The sequence below is a fragment of the Lissotriton helveticus genome, chromosome 3_1 (assembly GCF_964261635.1).
Source record: "Lissotriton helveticus chromosome 3_1, aLisHel1.1, whole genome shotgun sequence".
Lineage (NCBI taxonomy): Eukaryota > Metazoa > Chordata > Amphibia > Caudata > Salamandridae > Lissotriton > Lissotriton helveticus.
In genome coordinates, this window is record NC_136061.1 from 613,609,821 (window position 1) to 613,625,657 (window position 15,837).

Sequence of the window (15,837 nt, forward strand, 5' to 3'; positions counted from 1 at the left end):
TCAAGAGGGGCAGAAAGGACTGGATCGCCCTCCACTCAATCCAACAATAGTCAAAAAATGACCCAGTCCTCAAGGCAACACAGAAGTATGTGGGGCTGTAAACAGTTCTAGATCGTCCAAAGAGCACTCTAATTATATCTCTATTTATAGAGATTATAACACTGTTTCAGTCTATTGCCAACGTTAAAAATAAGCCCATCTCTGATAAACAGAAAACCATCCAACACAGTACAAACATTCACTAGAAGGACAACATTTAGAAAAAGTGTGAATAGCTAGATGACACCTCACGGGCGCACCACCAATGGGGCCCCTGGTTGGTACTCACCAGGTCGGCCCTGTTCTCATCATCGGTGTCAAATAGCTTAACGAAAACGTGTCCAAAACCCAAAGTAAAGAAAGTAACAGTGAATGGTGCAGTGTACAAACAACATATATGTGACACGGACTAACAACGTTCAACATATAACACACACAAAACTGCGCAACAAGATACTACTCATTACTTTATTTATATCTTCTTGTTGCATTGCAGTTTAACATGTAATATAAAAAGGGTGAGTTATGAATACTACCTATCGCCTCATACTCAGCCCCCAGCCGACATGTTTCATTGCCTTAGGTATTATATCAGGTAATTTCTTCAGGGCCAACGTATATTTACGATGTCACTGCCAGCGATACTGTGCTTTTAAAATGCTAGATAAGTCCTTTACTTTCATACCGTTACCGCTCTGGCTCTGTGCAAACTCATAGACCCCCTTCCGATCGGTAAGTAGGGTCCCGCCTCCCTTCTATGAGCACTCGTGGAGGTACTACAAACGGCGTTTCCTCAACCGTGGAGGTACTACAAACGGCGTTTCCTCAACCGGTGTTGAGGAAACGCCGTTTGTAGTACCTCCACGAGTGCTCATAGAAGGGAGGCGGGACCCTACTTACCGATCGGAAGGGGGTCTATGAGTTTGCACAGAGCCAGAGCGGTAACGGTATGAAAGTAAAGGACTTATCTAGCATTTTAAAAGCACAGTATCGCTGGCAGTGACATCGTAAATATACGTTGGCCCTGAAGAAATTGCCTGATATAATACCTTAGGCAATGAAACATGTCGGCTGGGGGCTGAGTATGAGGCGATAGGTAGTATTCATAACTCACCCTTTTTATATTACATGTTAAACTACAATGCAACAAGAAGATATAAATAAAGTAATGAGTAGTATCTTGTTGCGCAGTTTTGTGTGTGTTATATGTTGAACGTTGTTAGTCCGTGTCACATATATGTTGTTTGTACACTGCACCATTCACTGTTACTTTCTTTACTTTGGGTTTTGGACACGTTTTCGTTAAGCTATTTGACACCGATGATGAGAACAGGGCCGACCTGGTGAGTACCAACCAGGGGCCCCATTGGTGGTGCGCCCGTGAGGTATCATCTAGCTATTCACACTTTTTCTAAATGTTGTCCTTCTAGTGAATGTTTGTACTGTGTTGGATGGTTTTCTGTTTATCAGAGATGGGCTTATTTTTAACGTTGGCAATAGACTGAAACAGTGTTATAATCTCTATAAATAGAGATATAATTAGAGTGCTCTTTGGATGATCTAGAACTGTTTACAGCCCCACATACTTCTGTGTTGCCAAGACAATAAGAGCAACCTTCATTCCAAACACTAAGGTCCAAGTAAAGGGTAGCTAGTGCCAATTCTTACTGTACAAATGGAGAGCTAATATAAAAGACCCAATGAAAGCATCCACAAGTGACAATATCAGCAGACCATGAAGAGAACAAAAAAGAGAGATGGAATGAGACCCACTCCACCCAAATGTAAAAGAAAAGATCCAAGATACTTCATCTAGATCTGGACATGTCAAAGGGGTCAGAACAATGCTGCAGTGATGATGCCCTAGACCTGCATCCAAGTTATATCGGTTGCCACTCTCAGAGACAAAATATGTTGCAAGAGGGCATATAGATAATGCATAGTGCACAGGCAGGAACACTGTTCCCGGGTTTGTTTGAAGAAGGTACCTGGGAGTGAGAACGTCACATAAGTATATTAAACTTGAGGAGAAGGAAAGGAAAATGGTGAGAAAACACAATGCACACCATGGAAACAGTAGATCCGGGCAGTATTGTAGAGCCCACAGCAAGTGATCAGTCATCCAGAAACAGTAGGATAGGGATCCATCTAATTATGGAGAAACCTCACAAAGTAGGGCCATCTCAGTGAAAAACTGGAAGTGTGAACACCACATGAGGACCATAACCCAGAGTAGACATTAGTTATCCTACAAAAACAGAAGAACTGGAATAAGCAAGAGAGAAAATGTCCATGGAGACAGGACCTATCAATCCAGAAACTACTAGATGACTACTTCGGTATCCTGTTTAGCTCTGGGTTTGAAATGGAATCCTCTCTTGATTAGTAGTGTACAACAATTTAAGAAAATCGTGGAAGCAATTTTTAGATTGGGTAGCAAGTCCATAAAAGAAATGCTAACTCTGTATAACACCAAATGTATCTCGGCAGGGTACATGAAGCAGGCCTATGGGGCTATTCAAGTTTGTTTACTCTCCAACGGGCAGAGAACAGTTTTATCAACAGATTACTGATGACTCCACCAGAGACTGCCATGCTTGTCCCCCATGAGTTCTAGGACTGGCATACCAAGAAGATAGGTTGGAACTTGCCTTGCTTTTATTATGGATAAAGATGGGGATTAACCCAGAGGCCCACTTGATTAAGTCCTGTATTCAGCATTGCCTTGCCCTAGATGTGTGGCCCGTATTCCATCGATCACATATCTGAAACAACCGTTTGAGGCATTAGGCTAAAAGAGTTGTTTGAAGACACAATTTATTACATATCAGTCAGACATAAGACTAAGGGAGGCACAGTCCATGGTTTCTTTGAAAAGATATGGTGAGATCTCGACCACAGATTATATGGAATCATATCTTCTTTGGGTCATGAATCCCATCCATTAAAGTTTCCTTACTCTTTTTAGGCTGTGCATAATACATTATAAGATCATTTCCCCTCAGTAAAGTGTTTGGATGCATGTTCTACCTCTGTGTAATTGTGTTCAAGTTTCCAGACAAGTCCCTTTATATTGTTTTGTCCATTTTAGATTGTTTTTAGGTGAAATTATCTAATGCCCGATTTAAAGAATTCTAAACTGAGGCTGCATAAAGAAGGCTTGACCTTCCTCCAGAAACTTTCCACCCCAGGGATATGCTATGCGGACCTAAATATTATCAGGAAGGCTCTTAAATGAAGGAAAATTCCTGAAATGGTTGCACTATGACAATACTATATTCAAGGATCTTTTGAAGCTTATGTCTCTCTGTTGATGTACACCTTGTTATGCTTCATATGATCATGCTTTAGATAATACCAGAAAATGCATTACTTGGTGCGATCAATAGTAAATGATTTTAAATTCTTAATATTTAAGAACCTTTATGTAGGTATGTTTATTGACTTTTGTGGGCAAATGGCCCCTTAAAGTATTGTTTGACTACTAATTGCCTCCTGGAAAACACTAAGGTAAGAATGCCCCGCAGCAGTCTTGTGGAATTGGGTTGTGAACACATAAACTGCAGTCCTCAGATTGCTAAACCTTGTGAAGCCCCCAGATGTCCATACCCTAAAAAACACAGGACGAGACACATTTGAATTATACTCCAAAACTCCCCTGTAATAACCTAATAATCTTATGTTCAACTTTCTTTCATTTCTGTATGAAAACCTATGTTCAGCATGCCTTTCATTTATCTGGATTGCTGATTCCCCATTCTAGAATGTCTTATGCTGCAGCTCATTTAGAATTCTTTGTTTTCAATTGCTGTTTGTGAGCTGCGTGGATAGGATGTTTCTTGCTTTGGTTTTAACCTATGAATAAAGATCATCTGCCTTCTAACCTTGCTTCGTGCCGTGACCAGCTTTATTATACCCCCACATCGGACTGACCGTTTGGAAGTTTCAGGAGGCCCTTTAGTTCACCCTGAAGAGCAGAGACCATCATTAAAATAAGGGCGGATGTCAATAGCTGGAGCCTGACCTCAGCAAGCCACTATGTTCTGCATGACCCTGAAACCAGCCAAAAATGTTGAAGAACAAAGGGGCAATTTATCAAGGGGTTTTATCTCCGCTTTTTTGGCTTTAAAAGCCTAGAAAGCGGAGATAACATTATCTCCCTATTACCTAGCTGTCGCTAACACCAGTTAGCGACAGCTAGTAAGAGATAGCGACCATCTTGGGCCCCACTTTGCATGTCAGTGATATTTATCACTAATGACATGCAAAGTGTGCGTGCCAAGATGTTAGCGACTGGAAACAGTCGCTAACATCGCTATCTCCTATTACCAACTTTTGGAGATATTCGCGCTAAGCGCGAATATCTCCAAAAGCTAACACCTGCCCTGAGCAGTTCTTAGCCATGTTATCCAATGGGAGGTGGATAACATGGCTAAGAGCATTAGCTGGGTAATGCATGAATATCACTGACTTTTCAGAGATATTTATGCATTGCGGCCGATTTTTATTGCATTTGCGATAAACCTTGGTAATACCAAGGTTTATCTGCGATAAAAATCGCCGCAGCTCAGCTGTAAATATTTGTCTCTAACCAAGCAATAGCGATAATTATTGATATTGCTTGGTAATATGCCCCAGAGTGCTTTATGGAAGGCATGCTGAGGGTTGTCGGTGATGCAAGCACTGAATCCAGAGAGGCACTCAACTCTACTCTTTCAGCGAACTAACGTTTATAGAGGCAGCAAGAAATGCCCAAAACAATCCGAGTAAGAGGATGTAGTCATGGTTGTAGTTTAAACATGCAGAAGCCAAATCAAAGCAAGCAATTGATCCAGCGCTCTGACTGAATAACTGTCTCAATAACGCTACCTATTACCTCAATACTCACCATTAATCATGAATCACATATAAAGGCCCATAACACCAATGAGACAATTTTTGAGCGACTGAATCATGTGGCCTGATTAATAAAGCTATACTTATACTATTTACACATTTATATACAACTGCAGTTTAATTGTCTTCACCATGGTTTAAAACATTTATCATTTATAATCAAGCCACTTAGGCAATTGAATCAACTGATTGTAACTAGATCATGAATAAACAAGACCAGCTTGTCATTTCAAATCTAATTTTTATTAATTTTATTATTCATAAAGGAAAAGTCATTTACGTTTAATATCTTTATTTTATAAGCAATCAAGAAAGCAGCATTTTAGTGAGGAAATTAATTAATAAACTGACATTTTAAAGCAAGTACAAAATCATGAATTAATAGCAGAATAACAGTTTCCATTCCCTAAATCTATTTCCCTGTCTAATTCTCTCTCCACCTAGAAAGGAAAAATCATTTAAAGTCTGCTGTCCTTACGTGCGCCAAAAGTCCAACAGCATGTCACGTCAATCAGGAATGGCAAGCAGCAAGAGTTTTTCCTCCACTCCAAAGGTCAGGTTTTATACCTTTCCTTTGTAGCTAAACTAACAACTTTTGCATTCCTTCGTGAAAATCCGATCCTCTCATTGGCTGAGCCATGTCAGTCCACTGTTAGGTCACCTCCTATTTTGACCAAGTTCAGGCTTCACATAAGCCCTATTGTCTCTCACTTAAACGACTTCTAGCTTCCTCAGGATTGATACTTTTTCCTGGAGTTTCAAAATTCACTTCCTAGCCTTGGCAGTCGTAACAAGTTCCTGTCCTTGAGCTTTTCTCCGAGAGCACATTTGATTCAGCTGAATGTCTGCTTTTCCAAATTATGATGATTATGCAGTAAAAGTCTTCACAGCTGCGCATGTGCAAAGCATCGCTCTGGACAAGTTTCCGACTGCGACTCTGTTTGCCAAACCACTTCGAGGCCTCACTTTGGAAACTATTATTAAACAAACACAAGATATCAATTAATAAAAGAATTGAAACCCATTCTGTTACCCACCCCCTTTGCTAATTAACCCCATTAATTATGTTACCTAGCTGAAGCACAAATAAGCAGCTTTATATCTACCATTCCTCTTAGGAACTGTAGGAACTCTTTTATGCATTTTGTCACAGAAAAGACGTAACATAAGCACACAAAATAAGCACATACCATTAGTTTAACAGCCGCATTTAATACTGACAAAGACAATAGACAAGGATGGTTTATTATTTTTTCTTTGCGTTTGCGACATGAAAGCACATTAGTTAACCCACGTGTATTTGATGCAAAAACCTTATACTATATTGATTAGTATTTTCACCACATGCTTGTTAATTCTGTTATAATTATGAGAGATTAACTTCGCAAGTTTGAACAAAATATTGTTCTCTACCTTGCTTCATCAACTCCCTCATCTGGTGATTTTAAAATCACCAAACAATACTCACAAATTTATAATTTTCAACCCTTGAACAAGTTTTGGACTTTCTTAATATTAGTATTTCTATAATTTAGATTCATTTACTTTTCTGCAACTCTCGTATTGAGTTCTCCGAAACTCTTCTAATTCTATTTCTTTTTCTTTCTCCTTTCTCAGTTTGTAAATTCTTTTCTTTTCCATAGCATGTTTTCTTCTCTTGTGTATCATGTAACACATTTTTAACAAAAGTATAACTATAGCTATGACTATTAAAGGGAAAATTATTTTACCTATAATTGAACTACCAATCTCTTGAAACCAGTTTTTAATTGCTGCAAATCTTTTGCTTAAGCGTTCTGAAAAACTATCATCTTCTAAATGTTCTGTTTCGTCATGTAATTCAGTTATATTTCTAATGTACATTTCTATATTTTGACTCTTGTCTGGGATATATGTACAACAATGTTGGACATGCAAAATTCCACAGACTCCACCTTCTTTTGCTATCAAAATGTCTAAAGCAAGACGATTCTGCATTACCATAGACCTCATGGCAATAAGCTCTGTATTCACTAATTGAAAACCATTTGCAGTATCAGTGGACAATCTATCAACAATTGTAGTCATTTTCCTGATCTTAACTGCATTCAAGGTTATACCCACCATAGGTATTACTGCACCAAATATATCTCCCAATATTTCTGAAAAGCTTTCTCTTCTAAATCTACTCAAGTGACTACTAATTTCAAATGAACCTTTTGCATTTCTATCAACATGGAAAATTTTGGGAAAAACTAAACCTATATAGCATGTGCCATACCAGTCATCCGGAAGATTGTAATAAGCTTTGTTCCCACAAACAAAATAGATTCCAGGAAAAATTGGATCTTTGCCCTCTTTGAATCCCCAACCCCCTGTTATACGATAAGTGTCTTCACATTGACTTGCACCAACAACATAATTATCAAACAAGGTATTATCTCTTCTAATACAGAATTTTCCACTAATAGGTTTATCTATGTTAATTGCAACATTCTCAATTCTACCATTCAGTTTTTCATCTTCCATTTGCCAAAATGTAGACTTAGTAGGTTTCAACATCTCATTTCGCTTGTAAATTGCCCTTCTCTCTTCCACCAAATTTAAGGACGACTTTTCTTCTGCTCTCAATTTACATGTTAAATTGTTTCTAAAAGCAAACTCATAAGTGAGTTCATTAGTTACTAGGAAAAATCCCCTCATCTGTTTAGCATGTTTCACTTTATTCAAGCTATCTACGATTCTTAAATTTGCAAAAATTTCATCAAAATCAGAATAGTAATATTCCAAACGTTCACTCTGATAAAATAAACTAGCTATTACACTACAAGTAATACCATAAGTAAGAGGAAGCATATTGTAAGTCACACCTTCAGACACAGAAGTAGGTAATTTTACACAAATATAGCAATCTTTTGTATCCATCACCTTAACATATTTAGATAAAAGTCTTGAAAAGGTATTACTAGAAAAATCTCCTACAGATCTATCCTGATGAATTTCTGGTCTGTGTACAATGATTTTATCAGATTTTTCAGCTTTAACATGATTAACCACAACTTTACTAGTCATATTAGTTTTATACGTCTCTTTATCAATTCCAAAAGGAAAAATGACAGCTAGAAATAACCAAACTAAAATTATCAAAATTACACATATTGAAGGCAATTTACAGCACCTCTTGAGAATCGAGCATCTCGAATTATTATTATAGGAAGGCATCTTAAAAACTAAAAATTAAAAATTACTGAATATACTCCCCTCTCTTTTTTTTTTTAACAAATAGCTTTATTTTCTAACAGCTTTTCTTCGACCTTATGTCATACATCAATATGTTTTCCAGCTAACACACTTTCTTCGACCTTGTGTCACCTAACACAATTTCTTCAACCTTGTGTCACCTAATAAATGAAGTCAATCATTATCACTTGCATCATCAAAATTACTTTGACTATTTACCTCTACTACTGGAGGTATGATGATGTAGGTCCACTCAGGCGATTTGTACTTCCGATTTGGCTTTATTACTCTTTTTGCTCTGCTGTTTATCACTTCTATTCTTTTGCCTGCTTGAACTTTCTTATTTGAGACTTCTTCTTTTTGACTTGAAATCTCGTTAACCTGCTCTTTTGCTAATTTAAACTTTAGGTTTTTGTTTTCATCTGGCCAATTATCTCCCTTTCTTGATAATTTCTTTTTCGTTTCCGCTGAATTATGTTCCACTCTCCAAGCTCTTTTCCTTGAACTCTTCACCTTCGATTCATCTCCACTTTTATCAGTTTCACTTTCTGTGTCATCAGCTGATTCATTGATAATCAGTTTTATTTTGTCAGATTCTTTTCCAGATTCAGGAACTTCTTTACTCGGCAGTTTCACTCTGTTAGGAACATCATCCTTATAGCTGGTACTTGGAACTTCTACTTCTTCTTCTTCAATTACTTCCAACTTCCCAGTTTCAGAACTATCGTTCCTGCTTCCAGAGCTTCCAATCTGCTTTTCAATACTCTCCTGATCTTGATCTTGAATCACTACTTCTTCAGCTTCTTTTTCTGCTACTTGATCTAGCAGATCTTCATCATTTTCATTGTCTTCAGAATCTTGTATCACAATCTCTTCATTTAATGCCTCATTCACATTTGAATCTTCCAGATGTCGACTTCTTTGTCGATCTTCAGTATCTGGATTTTGATTTCTTTCAGGTGGCATATCAATGAAGTCAAGCTGTAATCTGGTAAAAGGACCACCCTCCCGTCCTATGGTTCCCATGCTCACAACAGTTTTTCTGTTTGGGTTGATCTGTTGGCAGGTAAGGAACCTCTGACGAAGGGATTCTGCAATTATCCTGAATTTTGGATTGTATCACGTTTGTCTAAATAATCTGATCATTGAGTCCCTGCCAATGTGTCCTGGACCGTGATACACGCGTGCGATGTCAGAAATCATGCTGTCTGGCATTACTACTCTGTCATCTTTGTAAACCCAAACCTCATCTTCTTCTCTCTGTCTGCAGCCTGCTTTTAGCCATGTGTTTTTCTCTTCATCATCTGTCTCATCTTGCAACTGTTTTACTCCCTGCCAAGTCTCAACTACAGATGTTAGCATAAGTGAGTTCAAAACATGTTCATTTGCTTTTTCCCGATTGATTGACACATTATTATTCGCACAGAAGTTTGCCACTTCATCAGCATATGAATTTCCTTTTGTTATGTAATCCTCTCCTTTTTTATGTGCTGTGCACTTTACAACTGCAATCTTTTCTGGCAACTGAATTCCATCGATCAATCTCTTAATCAACTGTGCATTTCTGATTGGTGATCCTGCAGAAGTTAAATAACCTCTTTGAGACCAGAGCTGGCCATAGTCATGGACTACGTCATAACCATACTGACTATCAGTCACTATGGTAATCTTTTGCTCTTTTCCCAATTCACATGCACAAATCAAAGCAATCAATTCTGCTACTTGAGCTGAACGAATTCCTTTGAGACAAGATGCTTCAATTACATCTGCAACTGTGCACACACAATAAGCTGCATTCAGAACACCTTCATCTGTTCTCAAGCATGAACCATCAACAAAATAAACATAATCTGATTCGGCTAATCGGACATTTTTTATGTCCTGTCTGGGTTTTGTGCAATATTCTAATACATCCAGGCATTCATGATCAACAACCTCATCTCTGATTTCTGTTTCAGTACCATCAGGTAATAATTTGGAAGGATTTAAATTCACACATCCCCGCAATTGAGACATTATCTGAGCCAAGGATAACCTTTTCATATTTTGTTAACCTACTGTTTGTCAAATGTTGTGTTCTGCTTCTTGTGAGGAGAATATCAACTGAGTGTGGTACATATACTTTTACAGGGAATCCCATTATTATTCCTTCACTTTGTTCCAGACTCACACTGGTTGCAGCTACTGCGTTTAAGCAACCTGGTAATGCTTTTGCAACAGGGTCAAGAACAGCTGAGAAATATGCTTTTGGCTTTCTCATTCTTCAATGTCTCTGAATCAGAACTGATAATGCACATCCTTCTCTTTCACTGCAATACAACTCAAACTCTTTCTCATAGTCAGGCATTCCCAATGCTGGAGCTTCACACAAACTTCTTTTTAACTGTTCAAAAGCTTGTAACTCAGTATCTGTTAGACTAATCGGGTCTTTTATGTCTGCTTTTGTCAGTCTCTGCTGTGGTTTTGCAATTACTGAAAATCCACTAATCCATTGGCGACAATAACCAACCATTCCTAGAAACATTCTATTTATTATTATTTATTATTATTATTATTAATAGCATTTGTTAAGCGCATGGTTGCACAAAGAACAGTGCGTCCCCGCGCTGAAAATCCCAATAATCATCATATCAGCCTAGCTCAGAAAGAAGCACTCGGACCGGGAGGAAGAACTAAACTAATTAACCTTGGGGAAGAGATGGGTTTTCAACCTCTGTCTGAACCTAGCTTCAGACGGTTCCATCCTCCATTCGATGGGTAGGTCATTCCAGTCTTTACTGGCCAGGAGTCTGAAGGATCGTCCTCCCATCCTTGCTCTGTAGATCCGAGGAACCACTAATAGCATGCTGCCCATTGACCTAAGAAGGCGCGAAGGACGATAGATAGGAAGCAACTCCTGGAGATATGAAGGTGCCTTTTTGTGAGCTATGCGATGTGTAATGCACATAGTTTTAAATTTAATGCGTTCTTTAATTGGAAGCCAATGCAGGCAATGCAATGCATGTTTACCAGAAGCCCTCCTAGGGAGGTTCAGGACGAGCCTAGCAGCTGCGTTCTGGACTCGTTGTAGCTGCATTAGGCCTTTTTTACTGAGTCCACATAGGAGGGAATTCCCATAATCCAAATGGGAGGTAACTAAGGCATGAACCATTGTTTTTCTGGTGCTGGGAGGCAATAGGTCAAGGATTTTCCTCAGGACCTTCAAAATGCCATAGCATTTGCCAGCAACATTATCAACATGATTAGTATAGGCAAGATTAGAATCCAGAAGTATGCCAAGGTTTTTGACTGTGTCCACCGGTGCAGGGACAGAGCCCAGTTCTACGGGCCACCAGGCAGAAGTCCAGATGGAAGGACAGGGACCAACGGTAAGAACTTCAGTCTTATTACCATTAAGGCGGAGATAGTTCTGCTTCATCCACCCATCAAGTGCCACCAAGCAGGCCGAGAATTTCTCAGCATCCACAACTGGATCACGGGATAGATTGATCACCAGTTGTGTATCATCTGCATATGAGACATTCTAACCTGTCTCTGTGTTTTAGGAGGTTGCATTGCTTGAATCATTGTTATTCTTTCTGTTGTCACCTGTCTGACTCCTTTTGCAATTCTGTGACCAAGATATTTTACTTCTTGTTTGCAAAACTGTAATTTTGCAGGAGACACTTTATCTCCCTCATCTGCCAGATGATTTAAAAAAATAATGGTATCTGTTACACAATTATCTCTTGTTTTTGCAGCCACAAGGAGATCATCAATATACTGCACTAATGTAGATTTTCCAGGTAAATCTAGATTCTCCAAGGATTTCTTTAGCAACTGATAAAAAATAGATGGACTCTCTGTGTACCCTTGAGGGATAGGACACCATGCTAAGATACGCTCTTTGAACCTGAACGCAAACATTTGTTGGCTTTCTGGATGCAATGGAACAGTAAAGAATGCATTACACAAATCAATAACCGTATACCATTCTGCATCATGCGGAATTTGATACAAAATTACCGCTGGGTTTGGTACAATTGGGCAACATGGAACAACAATTTTGTTAACCTTTCTCAGGTCTTGAACAATTCTGAAAGTACCGTTTGGCTTTTTAATTCCCATAATCGGTGAATTAGATGGGCTGCTCTCAATCTCTTTTAGAACACCTTGTTTTATGAATTTATCTATCACAGGAATTACTCCTTCAATCACTTCTGCTTTCATTTTATACTGTGGAATGTTTGGATAATCTGCTCCTTGTTTTACTGATATTTTTACTGGTTCTACATTTTTCATCAGACCCATTTCATCTCCAGCGAAATCCCAAATTTTAACATTCACTGTGTCTTTTAATTCTTCAGGTAGATTATTCTTATGAAACACGGGAAATAATTTACTCTCTTCTGCCTCAACCATTGACATTGTTAATCTGTAAAGCCCATCTTCTTCTGGAATTTGTATCTCAATACCATCCTGTGAGCAATATATTTTACAATTCATCTTACAAAGAATATCCCTACCTAAAAGATTTACAGGACTGCTATTACAAACTATAAATGTATGCGTGTCTTTAAATTTACCTATTTCAACTTCAACTGGTTCAGTTAAATCTGTTTTAATTTGCTGATTAGCTACACCTACTACTTGGATCTTTTCACCAGAGAGAGGGAGGTTTTCTATTTCCACTGATCTAACAGTAGAACGGGTAGCACCTGTATCCACTAGGAAAGTAATTTCTACATCATTCACTTTACCATTTACAAATGGACCAGGCTGATCTACCTCAAGAGTGGCTCCAAGCACACACTCTTCCTCCTCTCTCAGGCACCGTCAGAAGTAATCATCAGATTCACTCCCACCATCTTCTTTCAACCAAAATTGTCATGACACATTAGACACATTCACTCTTGGTGGTCTGTTTACCTGTTCACCTCCGCTGAATCCTGTTTCTGCACTGTATCTCTGCACATTTACACAGTTTGGAAGTGGCAGTTGTGGTATCTGACTTTGCTGATTCACTACCTGTCGCTGTAGCTGTTGCTGCAGATTTATCTCATTCTGCATCTGTGGATTTAATGATGCATTTTTAAAATTTCTGGGCGGATTCTTACACTCGCGCTTCCAGTGTCCAATTTCGCCACAATTAAAACATGGGAGTTTCTGTTTTAACTCTTCTATATTTCCCATCAATCTTGGCTTATTATAATTACCTTTACATTTTCCTTGATTCTGATCAACATTTTTATTTCCCAAATGTGCCATTTGTTGTTCAGCCACTTTTACCTGTGCCCACATAGTTTTTTCTTTTAGCTTCTTTTGTTTAGCATCTATTTCATCACTGCAGTATTTTGCTTTTCTCAGGATCTCATCTACTGAGTTTGATTGCCAACCAACTATTCCAGTTCTTATCATTTCACCAATTTCAGGTCTCAAGCCATATACAAACCTGTATATAAAATGGCTCATATCCTTTTCACTTAAATTCTCATAACCACTGTATTGTTTGAATACCAGAGGTATTCTCTCATAGAATGAATGTACTGATTCTTTTGGCTCTTGGGTTGTTCTATCTATTTTAACCCAATCTATCTCTTTTGGGGGAATCTTGTTTTTCAAGAACGTAATTACCTGTTCGTACTTTCTCATTACCTCTGGTGAAGGAGCACCTGTTACCAACTGTCGAGGGTATTCTTCTTTAGGCCACTTTATAGTAATTTTACATTCTGCCCAAAGATCTGATGGGACAACTATGGCAAAGAATCCATCAAGACCAACCCATAAAACTTTTGAAACTTTCACAAATCTGTCTACCTGACAATACCATTCTACAGGCTTTTCTCTTAATGGGGGAAAATCATTTGTGAACATTAAAATGTCCTGTCTTGTCCATGGAACGTGTACATACCCTTCTCCTGGTATTTCTCTCATTGGTAATTCATTTAACACTTCCACTTCCTCTTTCTTTTCTCTGCCAGGAAAAGCTAAGCTTGTTCTGTCTTCATCTCTTTTCCTTGTCCATTTCACTCTCCATTTAGCTATATCACCCCATTTTCTCAAAACCACAATTAAGTCTTTTATGTGAATCATTCTTCCTGTGGTATTCATGTTTTCAATATCTTTTTTTAGAGAAATCCACTCTATAATGTTTTTGCATATTCTTTTGCTTACTAAAATCTACTTCTAATTCAGCAGCCATTTCCTCTAATTGATCATATTTGTTTTTCGTTTTCCAAGTTATGCTTTTACAAATAAACAATAATTCATCAACCTGATATAGCTTCAAACTGTCAGTTCCAATTGTCCCAATTATTAATTCCTCAATATCTGCTTTCAATTTTGCAACATCAAGTAATTTACATTCAGGAGTTTGTGTTAAATCTATTTTATTCGGACTCTTTTCTGGAGTTCCAGAATCAGATTCTGCACCAGATGGAGTTTTACTAGTCAAACTTTGATTAAAAGTTAAGTGAGGCATCATCAATTTTTCTCGATGCATCTCAGACAGATCTGAATAAAAATTTTCAGTCGCTTTCTGTATTTCTGAGTTTAAGGGAACAGTCAAAGCTGAATGTCTAATTTCTTTTTGATCAAATACTGGAAAAACAGGTCCAATCGTTACTGGTACTGTTACTGCTTCCATGTTTTTAGTTAACTGCTGTATTAATTCATTTGTAGAACAAATAATTTCTGAGATATTCAGTAATTCCTCATAGCTTTCTGTTCTTTTTCTATTTAGGGTTGCATTTCTCTGAACTGGAGTTTCATGTACTAATGTTTCATGTCTATGGACTGGTTTTTCAGCATAATTTCTATTTTCTCCTGATATATTAGAACTACATCTTGTTTCTACTCTTTCAGGTGTGTTTCCATTATTCCAATTTGTTTTAGGAGACGACTCATCAATAATTTCTCTTGGAGGAGCACTAGGAGAAGTCCATGTACAAACTGGTTGATGAGGTGGCGGTTTTCTAGTATAAATTTCTTCTAATACTGCATCTTCTAACTAATTTTCTTCAATAATATTATTTTTCTTTTGTGTACACTTTTGTCCAGAAACCTCACTTATTAGTCTCACTGGGTACAAACTATCACACATGTCTGCACTTCTCCATCGATGCATTCTATCCTGATATGTTTCTCTGTTAAGATCTAGTCCTCCATTCCTTGATATTCCTCTATTTTCTCGGTGTAATTCAAACATTTCATCCTCCCATTCAACTAGAGCTTCAAATTGAGTAGGTCTAGGCTTTGGTACAAGTTTCATCATTTTTTCTCTCAAGTTTTTCAAAACTGCCATGTTAAAAGATCCATCTTCTGGCCATGCTAATACACCATAATTTTTAGTATACTCCATCCAATTCTCAATCCAAAGACAAGTATGATAACCATATTCACCTAACATATACGCTGCAGGTGTTTTGTACTTATGAATTAATCTTCCACCTCGCGTTGCAATTTTCTTGTCAGGTTTAAGTTTATTTTTCAATTTCTGAAACCATGAAAACTTCTTTTTCTCTTTCCTGAAATAATAATCCATGTTTTAAAACTAATTCCCTTACTTCAGAAAAGTTTGTAACCTCTTCCGTGTTATTCCGCAACACCAACCAATCCGTGCGCGAAACTCACCAACAGGCCAATCAGGTTAAGCTACATCACTGTCCTGCTCAACCAATAGAATTACTGCTTTCAGGAAGAACC